This window comes from Accipiter gentilis, chromosome 10 (assembly GCF_929443795.1).
Source record: "Accipiter gentilis chromosome 10, bAccGen1.1, whole genome shotgun sequence".
Classification (NCBI taxonomy): Eukaryota; Metazoa; Chordata; class Aves; order Accipitriformes; family Accipitridae; genus Astur; species Astur gentilis.
The window spans coordinates 39,543,666-39,559,006 of record NC_064889.1 but is presented as its reverse complement, the minus strand read 5'-3'; positions in this window follow the sequence as shown (position 1 = coordinate 39,559,006).

Below are 15,341 nucleotides of genomic sequence, written 5' to 3'. Positions count from 1 at the left end.
ATCGACACTGCGGTTGGCGCAGCTGGGAGCCGTCCAGCCCTTTCTTTCCTCCTAAAACCCACTCCGGTGATTAAACACGGGCGTTACATGTGCTTGGAGCCAGCGCTGGTGGATGCTAGGCGGTAACCATGGCAACGGCCAGGTTCCTGTTTCCTTGCCCTTGCCAGTCACCTTGAGATGCCACCACATCCCGGTCACCAGCCGGGCACGCTGCGTCCCCCCACGCTGCTCCCACCGCCGGTCCCTCAGCTCCTCCGGCACGCGTGGCAGAGGGATGCGGTGGCAGCGGGGCTGCACCGGGGATCACCTTCCCCATCCCGGCGCGAGGGCCCCATCCAGGCATCCAGCATCACCCAGGCTGTACTGGGGCTCCCGGGGCTCCCAGCACCCCGGGGGACAGAATCCAGCGCCATGGGGTGGTGGAGGGAGCCCCACGCCGCTGCTCCGCCGCCGCATCCCCGGTGCTGGCAGCATCCTTGCCCGGCAGCGCCGGCGGAAGGAGCCCCACGAGATGCACAAAGCAACATCTGCAAGCGCTTAACCACGCAGCCGGCCCGGCCCTTCCCGAAATAGCTCGCTGGGGTGGGCTCCCATGCCAGCACTGATGTCATTTGCTTTTATTTCCCTCCCGTCTGCTCCTTCCCCACTGGAGCCACGATTCACTTGTCAGCCGTGCTCCGTGCCGAGGGCTTTGCTGCCGCAAGCCCGGCCTGTGCCGGCATAGCCGGGGGGCCGCTGAATGAATGTTGGTTCCCAGTGCAGAGGCGTGGGCTGGGGCCAGCCTGCCGTGGAGGGACTGGGTGGGTGCCAGTGCTCTGGCGGTTGCGATGGCATCGGAGGCTCCTCGTGTCCCTCGCCGGAGCCGGGACGAGCCCGTATTTCTCCAACAGCGTGGGTGCTGCGGGGAAATCCGGGCTGTCGGCTGCTGGCTGCTCTGGTGGGATCGGTGCAAGTGGGGACGGGTTGGGGGACGGCAGCCCCCAAGGGGGATCCAGGGTCCCCCACACTTCTGGCTGTGCCTCTGCCGCCCCGGGAGCCCTAAGGAGAGGGGGTGCCCTGGCTGTGCTCCGGCACGAGGCTCCGGCACTGCAGGGCTTGCCGGCGGGGGTACCACCAGGGCATGCACCCACGCCGCCGGGCAGCTCTCTGGGGCTGCCGACGCCTTTATGCCGCAGGCTGCAGCCAGCCCCGGCCCTTCTTCGTGCACAGGGGGTTAACTTGGCCACCACCGTGCAAGCGGAGACAGGGCCCGGCACTGAGCCAGTCCGGCAGGCAGGAGCCGGCCAGCTGGCTGCAGCCCCTTGCCTGGCTCCGGCACCAGCACATGCCTCCGGAGCAACGTGTCTGTGCAGCGCCCGCCAGCGCAGCCGTCCGACCCGCTCGGGTCTTCGGCTCCATCCCTCCTGCCGCCTATCACACCGGCACCACAGGATCCCTCCGGTGTCCCCCTTGGGCTGGGAGGCAACCCTGGGCAAAAGCTGATGGAGAAACTGCAGCCTGCCTCTGCTTTGTGAGTGGGGACACCAGGGCATGGCAGGGGTCAGTCTCAAGGGGAAAGCGGCACAGCGGTCGGGCATTGCGTCCAACCGATCTCGGCAATTTTTCAGTGCTGTAAATCGCTGTCACAGCTGGACGCCCCTTTGTCACTGTGTGCGCCACTGGGACGCGCGGGCAGCGCATCCAGGTGGGACCGTGGCACGGCAGAGCCAACAGCAGGCGGCTGGGTTTGCCAAACGGTTTGCGGGAGGAGCGAGCTCTGCCGGGCACAGCCTGCGAGCCGTGTTGGCATCTGCCAGCAGCAGCCGCTCCCGCTCGGCAATGAGGCTTCGTTCAGAGATTTACTGCCTCTCATGGAAAAATGGGTGGAGTGGGAGGACACGTCCTTGTACAGCCATGGAGGACCTGGGGGGAGCATTGGCCCCGGTTGTCTCGTTCTCTCTGGTTTCCATTTCTGCGCCTCACAGCGGCACAGGGGACCCCCATGTCCCCTCGGTCACCTCGGGTGGTGATGACCCTGTCCCCTCCATCGCTCCAGCTCAGCCCACTGCCCGTGCCCGCTGCCCGCTGCACTGCTCCGAGACATGCAGGTTGCATCCCCCTGTCCTCCTCCGCTGCAGGAACACATGGCACCATGTCCTCAAATAATTGCTTCATTACAGGCTAATTACTGCAATTAGCTGAGCAGTGCTCCTGCAAGTGCCTGCTGGCCTGTGCATGGCAAGTCGCGTCCCCTCCAGCCCTGCAGCCCGTGGTGGTGGCACCACCAAGCGTGGCCCGCGTGGACCACGTGAGGATGCTCCACATAGCTTGGGGGGCTCAAGCTCAGCACCCTGAAGGGGTGCTCAGTCACTTGGGGACCCTGGGACAGGCGTATGGGTTTGCTGCCCTCCCCTGGAGCTGCCTCGGCCATCCCCATCCCAACCCCGCACTGCCCCTCTGGGATAGGGACCCAGCAGTTTGCTGTGGGACGGGCACGTGCCGATGCCTTGCGGCACCGCGTGGCTCCGGTCCCCCGGCTCTGCGGTGGGGTTGGTGACATTCAACACCAAGGCGTTGCTGTTCCCTGCTGACCTTTAATGGCTTTTCTCATCTGCTGCGGCTCCCAGCACCGCAGCAGGAGCCCCCAGCAGCTCCACAGCTCTGCCAAGCGGGAATGGGGCTGGGGAGGTGTCGGCAGCTCCCGCTGCTTGCCCGTGTTTTATCTTGAATTCCTCCCTTGGGCCTTCGCCCATACGCAACATAAGAGATGAGGAATGGAGATGGCTCAAGTCCCAGGGACTCCAGAGGTCCCGGGGTGGCTCCCCTCCTGCACTCAGCAGCACTGAGAGCTGCGCTGGCCCTGGTGAGGTGGAGCAGCCCAGAGGCCACGGTAATGGGCGCATTCACCCTTTGTCTTTGGGCTGGTCTCGCAAAGCTGCTCTGCTCAGCGAGAAGGGGAGCCCAGTTTGGAGAGAGACAGCATGGGTCCCACGGGGCTGGGCAGCCCACAGGATGCTGCGGGGATGGGTTGTTGGCAGTGGGGGACACGCTGCGGAGCGGCTGCCTTTGAGTCGTTTCAGCTGCTGACGCGTGCTGTCACGACGGAGCGCGTAATTGGGACGTGCTGCAGCGGCGCGGCAGCACGCGTCCCTCCGGCTCAGCTCAGCTCGCCTGGTGCGTGCCGCTGTGCTGGTGGGGGGGCCGGCTGGCTGACGGGATGCTGTCCCATAATGGGCTTATTTGCTTTGCTTTGTCACTGGCTGCTCGGTACAGGAATCGCTTACGGTGACACGAGCCGTGGGCGGGTGCCGCCTCCGCGCTGCCAAAAGGGGGTCCCCCTCCTTGCCGGCACCCGAAGCTGCTGCGGAGAGATGGGGCGCGGTGGGCGCAGAGCTGACGCGTGCCCATCTGTCCCCCAACAAGGGGAAGCACGCAACAAGCCGGGGCGATGGGGGATGCACAGAGGCTCCGTTCTCCATCGTCACGCTGGTGTCGATGCTGTCCCGGTGCTGCCGTGAGAGCCGGGAGCACCGGGGACAGCCGTGTCCCGTGCCAGCGGTCGCGCTCAGCCCCGCTGTCATCGCCGCTGCCTGAGCCACGGCCGCGCTTATGAATAAATGAAGTGCGAGCAAAGCGTCTGCCTAATGGCATGATGACAAATGTGTACGGAAACTGGAGGGAAAAGGGAACAATTTGAGGGATTCAATTATTTAACAGAAGCTTGTTACTGGTATGCACCGGGGAGCCCACGCCAGCACGGCCCCGGGCTCCGGCAGGGGGGGAGGCGTGGGGTGTCCCGGGGTGCCCTGTGGGACGTTGGGGACCGCAGCTCAGCTGAGCTGAGAGCCTTCCACGGGGGACGGGGACACGCAGGGTGGGGATCTGCAGGAGCTGGTGGCCGGGTGAGGGTGGGCAATACGAGGGCAGCATATTGAGGGGGGGGAGCAGGAGGGATTCATTCGCACCTCGCCTGGGCTGGCAGCGCCCTGCTAGGGAGGTGCAAATGGACTCGGCAGGAGCTCGCCGCCCTGCAAAACCCCCTCGTGCTCAGCTGAATTGCTGGCAGCTGAACGCAGCACGGGGCCTGATCCGGCTCGGTTGGGAGCCGTGGTGCAGGGCAGCTGATCCAGCCCTGGTGATGCTGGAGTTTAATATCACACGAGTCAGGACCAGAACTCTTAGAGGGGGATGTGCATTTAAAATGGATTTAAATCAGTCCCACTGTTCCCAGCGCCCAGAGACGCGAGTCCCCATGGCCTGCGCGTGGTCACTTCTGCATGGCACAGGGAGCAAGGGGCACCGGCTGCCTGTCCTTGCCGTCTCTGCCGGGTTCCCCTCTATGGGCAGCAGCAAGCTGGGGGCTCAGATGGGTCCATTCTCCCTTTAGGGGTCACGGTGGCTATGGGGACCTCCAGCTCCATCCTGCACCATAGCCAGTGCGGTCTCCTCACCACTGGCCTCCCCCGGGGCCATGGGGCTGTGCCACGTCCTTGGCCGCGGATGCCAGGGGCCGAGCCCAGCACCGCGGATCAGTGCACATCACCCACCCCCCGCTGCCATGCAGCCGGCGGTGACGAAACCTGGCAGAGGGACGAGAGCGTGTAAATGCGGGCAGGCACTGGCAGGGGATACGGGCTCCAGCAGCCAGCTCTCCGCGCACGCCCGGCTGCTCGCTGCGCTGCCTGGGGACCGCTCGCTTTTAGCTTGCATATGCTGCGAGGCGATGCGCTTTATTCCCCTCCAGCCTCCTTTGGCTGCGAGTGCCCGGGCTTCAGCAGAGGCTTGAGTCAGGATGCTCGAGTCCCGCACAGCCCACGGTCCCTCTGTCCCTGCCTTCCCTTGCAGCTCCACGGTGCAGGAGCAGACCCTGCCTGAGCCCCCGGTGGGACGCCGGCATCCTCCACTTCAACACTTAATCAAGAAAGCAAATGAGAATATGGCGTGGGCACGCTGAGCATCATCCACTGCCAAAACCGGGTAGGGCAGAGCATCCCTCCCTGGCTGGCTCCGCTGTGAGAGCCACTGCCCATCCCAGCACATCAGAGGACCCTGATTGGAATTTATTTAGGACCCTTGTGTCAAAGCAGCCCGTACCTCTCGTGGCTGCAGAGCTCCCAGCGCCGCTGCCCCAGCCCTGCCAGCAGCCTGGTTGCTCTCAGCGATTCCAAGCCTTCGGCCCTGACGGCAGCCAGAAGGAAGCAGCTGTTTGCCAGAGCCCGGCAGCGGGCAGCCGTGCCGCTGCCTGTGCCAAGCCGGGGAGCCGCGGAGGTGAGCAAACCCCTGCTAATCTGTCGGACCGTTCTCCACAGGATCGGCGGGGCTTGTGGATGCCGATCTTTGCTGAGCATGAGCCTGATGCTTTCTGGTGCCTGCTCTGAACAAGCAGGATTAGTGCCAGGGTGTGGGTTTCTGGGGACCCCTTTGCAGGTCCAAAGTGCCCCATGGATGAGGTGCCACCTCGGAGGCCCTCGGTCCCAGCCTCCCCCTCCCTGGGGTCCCTGCAGAGCTGCAGTCAGTGAGTGGCTGTTTGGAGAGAAGAAAAATCACAGCATCAATCAGAGCGGGGAGCGAGAGCAAAGCTGGGTGATTTAGGTGACCAGTCACTGCTGTAACCGATGATGAGCTGCGAGTCGAGGAGAGAGAAATAAGAAGGTGACACAGGCTGGCATCTGTTTGCACAAACTACTTTATCCACAGAGGGGATCCAGCACCCAGGGAAGTGATAAATCCCCCTCGCCACGGCCGTGCGCTCAGATGCGATGGCTTTTGAAGGAAGGCAGTGGCTCGGCCGTGAGTTACTGGCTGGGGACCACTCATGCCAGCTGGTGTGGGACCCCAGGGTTGCCACATCTCTGGTGTGGGATCCCAGGGACGCCGGGTCTCCGGCACAGATCATGATGGGGAGGATGGCTGCAACCGAGATGTGCAGGGGACCCCACGGTTCCCGGTCCCCTCCTGTCCCATGCCGGTGCCACGTTGTGACGCCTTGCAGCTGAACCGTGCTGCACCACGCAGTCCCTCCTCTTCCCCGCAGCCCTTCCATCTTCTTCAGCTCTCATTTACAAACAGGCTGCAGCCCAAGATGGGGAAGGAGGAGGAAGAGGAGGCACCGGAGCCGGGTGTTTCATTCCTGTACACCTCTTCTCGCGCGCCAGATGGGCAGAGGCAAATCATCCGTAATTGTTTATCCAGAAGCAAATCTGCGATGCGATGCGGCAGAGTCACCTTCCCCTGGTTGTCCCCCTCCAGCTCCTTTCCCCTCTCTCCCGTGCCTGATGCTGCCGATGCTGCACCTCATCCTCCAAACAGGTCCTTGGCCATGAACAAGAGTGACATGTGACGGCGTGATGGAGAGGCTGTGGCGCTTTCAGGGACAATTAATCACTGGCAAAATAAAAGCAATATGAAGTCCATGGGTGGGCTGGGAGCCACGTGCTGCCTCAGTGCCATGCCCGGAGCATCGCTTTCCCCCATTGCTCTGGGTTTGCATGTCTCTGCTTACCATCAGCGGTGCAAATTCCCCATCGTTTTATCTAAACACACGAGCTGCCCTCCATCCCTGGGCTCTGATGCTCACGTACCCGAGCCCGGCAAACGATTTACACAGAGATGATGTACGACCTGCTTGCTCATCTAAGTTTGCGGCTCATCCTGTAGCTGAGATGTCTCCGCAGAGAGCGGCGCTGGCTGGGAGGAGGGGGGTTCCTCGCAGGCTCGTTCTTCCACTGGCCGCTGGATCATGTCGCTCAGGACGTGGCTGGGACACGGCAGCGACGCTTGGATGCTGGAAGGGTCTTTTATTTTTGTTCTTTAAATGAAGGCTTTTTTAAACAGCCTCACTAATCGATCCCCTGTCACCCATCCCCTGCCCTTTACCCACCCTGCTGTGGTTAATGGCAGGTAAACGGATCCCCAGGTCCCGGGCAGGAGCGGGGGCTCTTCCGTGTGCAACACGTGTGTGTCCAGAGCCCTTCCATGCCTGTGTGCACGTGTGTCGAGCTTTGCTGTACACGTGGCTGCGCATCAGTATTTCTGAGTGTGTATACTCGCTCTCGCTGTATATATGGGTGTGCATAGCTTTATGACAACTGAAATGGAAAAGACAATTGGATGTCAAAACCTATCCGAGGAGCCCATTTATACCCACCGACTTTTATGGGATTCCCACTGATTGATTCAGGCTCCATAAAACTTCCTGCAGCAGCTTCCACCCCTCCCAGCCGGCTCTGCCTCTCTTCAATAGATTGACTCCTCTGCCTGCAGCGGGATTATATCCAGCATCCCTGGATGTGCAGCTTCTTCCCAGCTCCCCGTCGGAGCCGCTCCAGTTAAGGGATGCGGCGCATGTGCCGCCGTGCCATCCATCACGCTGTCAGAGCATCAGTCGGGCCGGGGGCCGGGGGCTGTGGCCGGATCCTGCACTCGGCCTCCTGCCGCGGCTTTCCCTTCCGAGTCAATTTTTTCTCCTTGTAGAGGTGAACTTCGCACTCTGCTGATGGTCTCCAAGTGACAGCCCTCGGTGCCACTGGTCCGTTCAAGGCAGGAACTGGGCTGCTTCATGCTGTCCCCAGTGGGATAATCCATCTTGGCACTGGCTCACATCCTGCACTGGTGCCATGCGGCACAGCTCCCTGTACTGAGCGGTGAGGGTGCTGCCACGCTGGAGGGTCGAGGCGGAGAGTGGCGGGGCGGCACGGGGCCACGGTGAGGCCGGCGGTGTGTGCCAGAGGGACAGGGAAGGTCTTGCCCACAGTTCATCAGCGTTAATCATCGCAGGTCCCCTCACGTGCCACCGGCAGCCGGCGGCGCGGGGAAGGCATAGTTCTGTGTGTCGGCACAAGTTCATCATCACCGAACCCGAGCGGGTCTCCGGGAGCTGGGAAGGACAGCCCAGCCGGTCGGGAATGGGACGGGGACATGGAGCTCTGTTCCCCCCGTGCCTGCAGTGAGACCGGTCCCTGCTTTTGGAAATGCCGGGAGCTGTGGGCCCTGCCAAAGGCAGGACATGGGCATCAGCCCTGGCGTGCAGCCGTGTCCAGCAGCAGCCAGGGCGAACCAGTCCGCTGTACCATTCGATGTGCGCGGCTGCAGAGATCCCCCTTAGCTGTGCGGACAGCACCGGCGCGGAGCAGGCAGGATCCGTGTCTGTCCCGGGGGAGGGCACGGCCAGGGGCTGGTGCAGGTCACCGCGCGTCACCAGGAATCATGCGATGCTAGTGCAAATCAGGTGCAGATGGGTGCAGAGCTCAGCACAGCACCCGTTGCTCCGTGCTGGCCCCGTGTGTGTGTCCCTGGCAGGGGGGGAGTCTGTCCTGGAGGAAGGTGATGGGAAGACCTTCCCCAGCATCCCCGGAGCCGCTGGCACTTGTCGGAGCAAGTCAGCCAGCAGCTGCCCGCCAGCGCTCTCCTTTCCATGGCTGAGCACGCTGACCTTTCCCAGCGCTTCCCGGCTCAGCCCCCAGCCATCACTCCTGCCGGCTGCCCGCTTCGGCGCGGGTGGGAGGCAGGGGGGGAAAGACTGCAGCTGAGCAGCCCCAGCCCCTTCCCCCCGCTCCGTCCCCTCCCAGCCCTCTCCTCCCCAGCACTCATCCAGCACCTATTAATATTTATACCTCTGGGTGTGCGCTGAGAACTTGGACACAATCAGGACGCCGCAATTATTACACGGGGACAGGCAGTGGGTTGCTGGCAATGTGTCCAACGTGGTGGTACCTGTGACACCAGGGAGTGATGGTGGCGGATGAGGGTGACGGGCAGAGTCTGGTCTTCCCACTCCCTGCGGAGGATGGCGGGCGCTCCCAGGACTTCCAAGATTTGGGCTGAAAAGGCACGGTGCAGCCTTCCTACCATGCTACTGGCTTTCAAGAGCAGGGAAGGGAGGTTACCCGCCACCCTGCATGGGCGTGCAGTTGTTTTATTGACATTTCGTTGCCGTTGTGTTTCCGTTGCGTTGCCGTTATGTTACCATCGCGTTACCATGGTGTTGCCATTGCATTGCCGTCGTGTTACCGTTGCATTGCTGTACCATTTTCATCGCATTACCCTATCGTTGCCAACTAGGTGTTGCACAGCCCTGCATCCAGCACAGCCCCAGGAGCACGCCGGTTTGATAGGGTTTCTCCCCCTCAGCTTTTCTCTGAAGTCTGAATGCCACAGAGGTCTCTTATCCTGGTGACTTTTCCTTGCTGCAGCAAAGCCCGGTCGAGGAGGGGGGCCCGTGGGACTGAGTGCAGGGTCTGGGGCTGAGCTTCTCCACATTGGTCCATGCATTGAGCTCAGAAAGCCGAGGGCTGCCCAATATATTGCTCTGCTCCCAGTGCAGCGTGTCCCCGGTGTCACGGGAAGGGCAGGCACACGCTTGCTCCATCGCGGCAGCGCACCTTCCAGGGAGATGTGTTCCCACCCCCTTTTATAAAAAGCAATGCTCCTGTAATAAAGAATTTAATAACCCGCTGTGCCTGTGTGGATAGAAAACTCATTTGTTTAATAGGCAGCAGTTTGGCTTTGTCATGTTCATTTAGTTTTTAATGACGCACAGTTGTGCCAATATTGATTTTAGCTTATAGGGACTCAAAAAATTTACTATCTGGAATTATCTGAAACGTAGCCGTTTTATCTGGCAGGCAGAAAGATGGATCTCTTCCCGCCTCGCTCCCGGCCGGCACGGTGGCACAAGCCATTTGTGAAGGGCTCCACGTGATCCCGCACCGGTCCACCTCTCACCCATGGCACACGGCGGCAGCCGGCGTTGCCGTGCCAGACCTCACCCGGCTGAGCTCTCCTACCTCTGGGCATGGGGAAACTGAGGCACGGAGGGGTTGTTTTCCCCCAAGTCAACCTTTGCCTGCGAGGTTCGGGCTGGGAATTGGACCAAGCAGTCGGGTCTCTCCGGCTGTGTTCCATGAGGCTGTTTGGTGTGGGAAGAAATAAGCTGGCGGAGCAGCCCTGCAGCACAGACCTGCCCCCATCACCCCGCTGCCGAACGGCCTCCGCTTCCTTCGCTAATTTTTAATGAGTCAGCAGCTCTCGCGCAGCCCGTTCCCCCCCCCCTACACGGGGTGACAACTGACAGCAAATCCCATCGACGGCCCCTTATTGAGCGTAATTACTCAGCAGGAACCAGCCGGAATCCATTTCCCGAGCGTCTGCGTGCTCCCTGGTTCTCCCTGGGGTAATGTGGGGCGATGCTCGGGGTGCAGTGACCCCCGGCGCTGCCCCCCATCCCACCGGCCCTGGGAGCAGTCGGAGCCCCGAGAGGGAGCAGAGCAGAGCTGGCTGGAGCTGCGAACCCAGCAGGACCGGTGGGCTCGGTGTGGGGAGGGGGCTGGGCAGGGACCCTCTGCTGGGGTTCCCCCACAGTCCTTATCCCAACCCGATTTTTTGCCCGTGAGCATGGAGTAATTCACTTTCGGGTTTTGCTGCTGCTAACAGGATTGATTGAGGAGCTTGTAATTACATCTCCCTAAAATGTCCCTGGGGCTTTGTGGGAACACAAGCCAGGGACCGAACGGCTGATATTTGGAGGGTGACAGGCTCTGGGATCCCCGCATCCCCCTTCCCGGGTCCCCGCTTGCACCCACTCCCCTTTGCCGGTTCAGCAGCGCTGTGGCAGCCGGCTCTGCCAGGCACCGGCGATCACCCGCGCAGGCTGTGCTCGGTGTTATTCATTATGCAAGTATATAAATATATTATTTACTATTTCTCCTATTATTATCCATTATTTATCACCTAATCTTGTAGTGCTGGAAATCAGCGCAGCACCTGAAGCACCCTGTGCTGGGAAACTGCCCGCCGGATGATGGAGAGCCCCTGCAATACGCCGGGCTAGAGCGCCGAGGCCGGGGCCGAGCCGAGTGGGCATGGCGAGGCTGGGGTGTGGGGGGCAAGGACGTGGGGGCTCAGCCTCCTGCCCCCCTTCTGATGGCCCTGGGGAGCAGCCGGCCACTTTGGGGACATCTCTGTGGCTTCCTAATTATATCACATTGGGGACCAACGCGTGCTGCAGCCCACCACGGGCAAGGAGCCAGCAGCCCCCTGCCCTTGTTCCAGGGGTGGCAGACCCAGCGAGGATCCTGTCCCACTGTCGGGGATGGGGCTTCCCCCTTCCCTGGCTAACAGTGTAGTAATTGGGGAAGCTGGGGGCTGCGGCCACTCCCTGCACACACCTGGGGGGGGTTTAACCTGCAGGTGGGTTAAATCCACTGGCTTAATGCAGAGGAGATAAATGACCCTGATGTGGCAGGGCTGGGGTGAGGAGCTCTGTGTTGCTGCTCTGAAATGCTGGGGATGCCCAGCCTTGTGGCAGGGCAAGAAGATGCTGGAGCTGACCCTTTCTGTGAGGGATGAGCCACAAGCAGATGCCCGTGGGGGACAGGTAAGATGGGCTTTGCTGCTTTTCTGCTGCTTTTGTGAGCTTCTGCTTGCAGACACCCTGAGCTGTGGGGTGTGAGGAGTGCCCAGGGCTGCAGTGGGCACACACATACCTGGATGTGCTTCAGTGTGGTGATTGCAAAGGCAGAGGTGCTGGGGAGAGCGTGAGCAGATGTGATATGCGTTCCTAAAAAGTGACTTTGTGTGTGCCCAAGTTCTTTGCTTTTGGGTCTGAAGTGCCCAGCAAAAAAACCTCTTCTCTGAGCATCAGATGTTGGGGCGTGCAGTGAGCTTTGGATTGGAAGTGTGTCTATTGCAAATACTCTGGCCAAGGGGAGTGGAGCTGGGGGGGCTCCTGGCACCCCCAGCCCAGCCCTGGCTGGTGTGTGGGGTTCAGCAGCGAGTGCCTTTAAAACCTCAACTCCTGGAAGTGTGTGATTAAGTGAGAGTCTTGGATCTGGCCCCTAGCAAACCCGGCTGGTCCCCAGCTGCTATTCTTGAGAAACGCTCAGGAAGGTGGCCTTTAAATGTTAAGAAATCAAGTTAAAATGAGCCAGAGCCTTAGTTTAAATTTTTAATCTCCTGATTTAAAAATCAGCCTTGAGGCCTGGACTGTTGGCAGGGGCTGGTGCTGCTGAGCAGGCGTTTCTGTGCTGGTGGTCTCGGGGCACGGGGCCAGCACCGAGCTTGCTGCCACGAAGCCAGCAGTTGTACCTTTACCCTGCCAGTACACAGCGGAGCCAGCTTTCCCCATGGCCCATCCTGGGGGCTCCTCTTGGCTCTTTCCAGCTTGGAAAAAAAAAAAGCAAAACTCAGCTTTGCAGGGTGGTGGAGGAACAGCTGCTGTGTCTGAGAGCTGTGGGGCTCTTGGTCCCACAGCTGTGGCTTTGGGTTGCTTTACATTTAAAAAATGCGTCTGCACCCCAGTACCTGTGGCCTCGAGAAGATGCTCTGGAGGAGGATTTGCCAGGGCAAGCCCCCCAGCTGAGGAAGGGCTATGGGTCTGGAGCAGCAGGAACAGCGTTTCCCCCCACTGTGGGGCTTGCAGACCCTCTTGCCTGGAGCAGCACGTGGGGATCCAGCTGGGAACCCCAATCTCCTGCTTTTTGCACGGGGGAGAGGCCCTCCCCCCCCTAGTTGCAAGCAGCTCTTGCCGTGCTGCCCCGAGCTCTTCCGCAGAGCTGGCCACGCTGCGGGAAGGCTGATAAAAGCTTTGGGCTGGAGGAAAGGCTCCTGTTTGTTCCAGCTTCCCCGGCAGAGGATGGCTGCTGGGATTAATGCCTCCTCTCCGCTTGCATCTCCTGTTCGCCGGCGGAAGGGAAAGAGTGCAGCCTGTCTCGGGGTGCTCAATTAGAAGCAGTTTAGAGCAGGCAAAAGAGCTTTAATGCGGGCACTGTCTGCACGGCAGCGGGTTTGGGAGGCCCCAGCCTCATGGTGCTGCATGTGCCAAACCCTTGTGTTTGGGGGCAATGGGGGGCAGTTGGGCTCAGTGGAGACAGGGCTGAGCCCCCTGTCCCGGTCCCCATGTCCCACCGCGGGGAGGTGGGAGCACTGGGCAGGGCTGGTACTGCGCTGCCGGCAGTGCTGGGGAAGCCCTTTGGGTTTGGTGTGTCTTGTTCCTAGGGAGATGCTGCTGATGTGGACCCCCAGTGAGGGGGTCTGGGGAAGATCAGGGCTGCCTGGGCCCCCCCCCCCTGTCTGTCCCAGGGGCTCATTGAGAACATGGATCTGTCTGACAGTGGGGACCCGTGGGTGCGGAGGTGGAGCAGAGTTGTGGCAGCTGTGGGCAGGTCTCCCTGGGAAGTGTCTGGCCCTTCTTGGCTTGTTCCTAAATTCTCCAAGGAGAGAGCCAGATCCTGCTCAGAAACGGGGCTCCTGTACCCATTGCTGGGGAGATGCTGTTGCTCTGCTCTCTGCCGGCTCAGAGCTCCCCAGCTCTGCAGCCCAAACACTGAGCATGGTCTTGCTCTGGGCTTGAAGGAAGATCTTAATTGGACCGAGAATCCCTAAGCAGCTGATGCTGGGAGAGAGCTCCGGGCTGGGAAGAGGAGCTGTGCTGTCAGGAAGGAGAGGGCTTGCTCCTGTTGCTATTCCTTCTCTCAGTATTTTTTTTAAGACATCAAATATTTAAGATGTTTCTGCTCTGAGCTGGTTTGGAGGCTCCTTGCACAGCATTTGAGGGCAGCATGGAGCCCTGTTTGATGCCCTTCAAGGGGAGACAGCTTCAGTCCCACTGAAAACGGAGCATCTGCCTGTGTGTGGCCCTGCCTGGGGGCTGGGAAGTGTCCCCCTGGCTCGGGGGTGTGCGATGGCTGCATCTCGCCCTGTGCTGCAGGTGTTCTCCTGGGGAGAGGGGACCTCAACCCAGGTTTAAAAAGAGGAGTTAACAGATCACAAAGACTGATTGTGGCCTACAGCACTACCCTGAATTAAGTCTTCTGGGATAGCAGATGCTTCTGAAGAATTAAAACGCCCTTTCCAATCTTAATTACAAAAAAAAGTATTGGGGAGCCTCACTGCAGCCAGTCAATTATCTTCACCATTAGAAACATGTATCTTATTGCTAGTCTGGATAGGTCTGGCTTCAGCTTCTGCCTGTGGGAGCTTGTTATACCTCTGTCTGTGAGGCTGCAGAGCTTCCATTATCCAATTTCTCTTCCTCATGCTGGTGCTGACAGCCTGTGGTTACATCTACCTCCTCTCCCCTTTGATAGCGGAGAAGGACTGAGCTCCTGGAGTCTCTCACTCGCAGGCAGCGCTTCTGACCTTGCTTATCCTTACACTTCCCAGCCCCTTTCTGAAGCAGGGAGCTTGGAGGGGGCACGGTGCTTCCCATGGGATGCTGCTTTTGTGCTCAAGGAACAGCAGCGTTGCTGAGAGTTGGTGCCTCTTCCAAGGAAGACAAGGGATGCTGAGGACAGCCAAAGGAAGCTCTTGGCTGTTGTTCTGCAGCCTTTGGATAATGCTGATTGTCCCCAAAGTGCTTGACATCCCAGCAAAGACTTTTACATTTCAAATAAAGCCTTGATCTTTTTTTGGAACTTGCCTTGGTTTCAGACAAGAGTTTTTAATTCAAGTCCGGCGACGTATTTTGGGTTTGACTTTGATGCGCCCTCTTCAAGCAGGAGGCAAAATAACAGCTTTCAAATCTACAAATAGGCCTGAGGCAGCTTTCTGCTGCCCGCGGGGCCAGTGCGGCGGCTGTGCAAGGCGAACCCCTCATTAGCCGAGGTCTCCGGCAGCAGCCGAATGTGCTGCTGCTGTTGGGGGCTGGAGCCCCCTAAACTGGGGCTCAGGGATGTCTAGAGATGAGCTCAAAAGCCCTGACCCTGACTGTAGTTGAAGACCTGTGCATCTTCACCCCTTCCAGAAGAGTCTCGGAGAGGCGAGAGTCATGCAACATGGCTCGTAGCTGGTCCGTGTGCATGTGTCATTGTGATTCCTGGTGCAATTACAAGTGACGCTACCTCAAATCATAGCTAAGAGTTGGGATTCTCAATAAGCCATGTGGTGTTCCTAGAGGGTTGGGCCAAAAACTCATTAGATATGGAGAGATGGGGGTGCCCTGTATGGGACAGGGGTGACCCAGAAGCATGTGGTGGCCACCTGGGCATCACCTGGCATGTCCTCAGGGTCACCAGGTTGGTGGCAATGTGAGTGCCAGCAGAGCCTGCTGCCCTCCCTGATCCCCAGGATGTGCCAGGATTGTCTGGGGCAGCTGTCAGCTTTTCCACCCACTCCGGGAGACAGCTGTAGTGTTGCGTGCTGGAACGTGCTCCTGCTTGGATGGATTTGGGCAGGGGAGAGCTGGTATGGAGCGGGCAGGGCTGTGCTGCCAGGGCTGGGAGGCAGGACGTGCTCTGGTGGGAGTGTTGCTGCAAGATCAAAATTCAACCAGTCTGCCCGGGTGATGGTGGGGAATCAGGTACCTGTGCAAGTGGGTAATAAATGGCTCACACCTTGGCAAGATTAATTGTAATAACCATAAATCA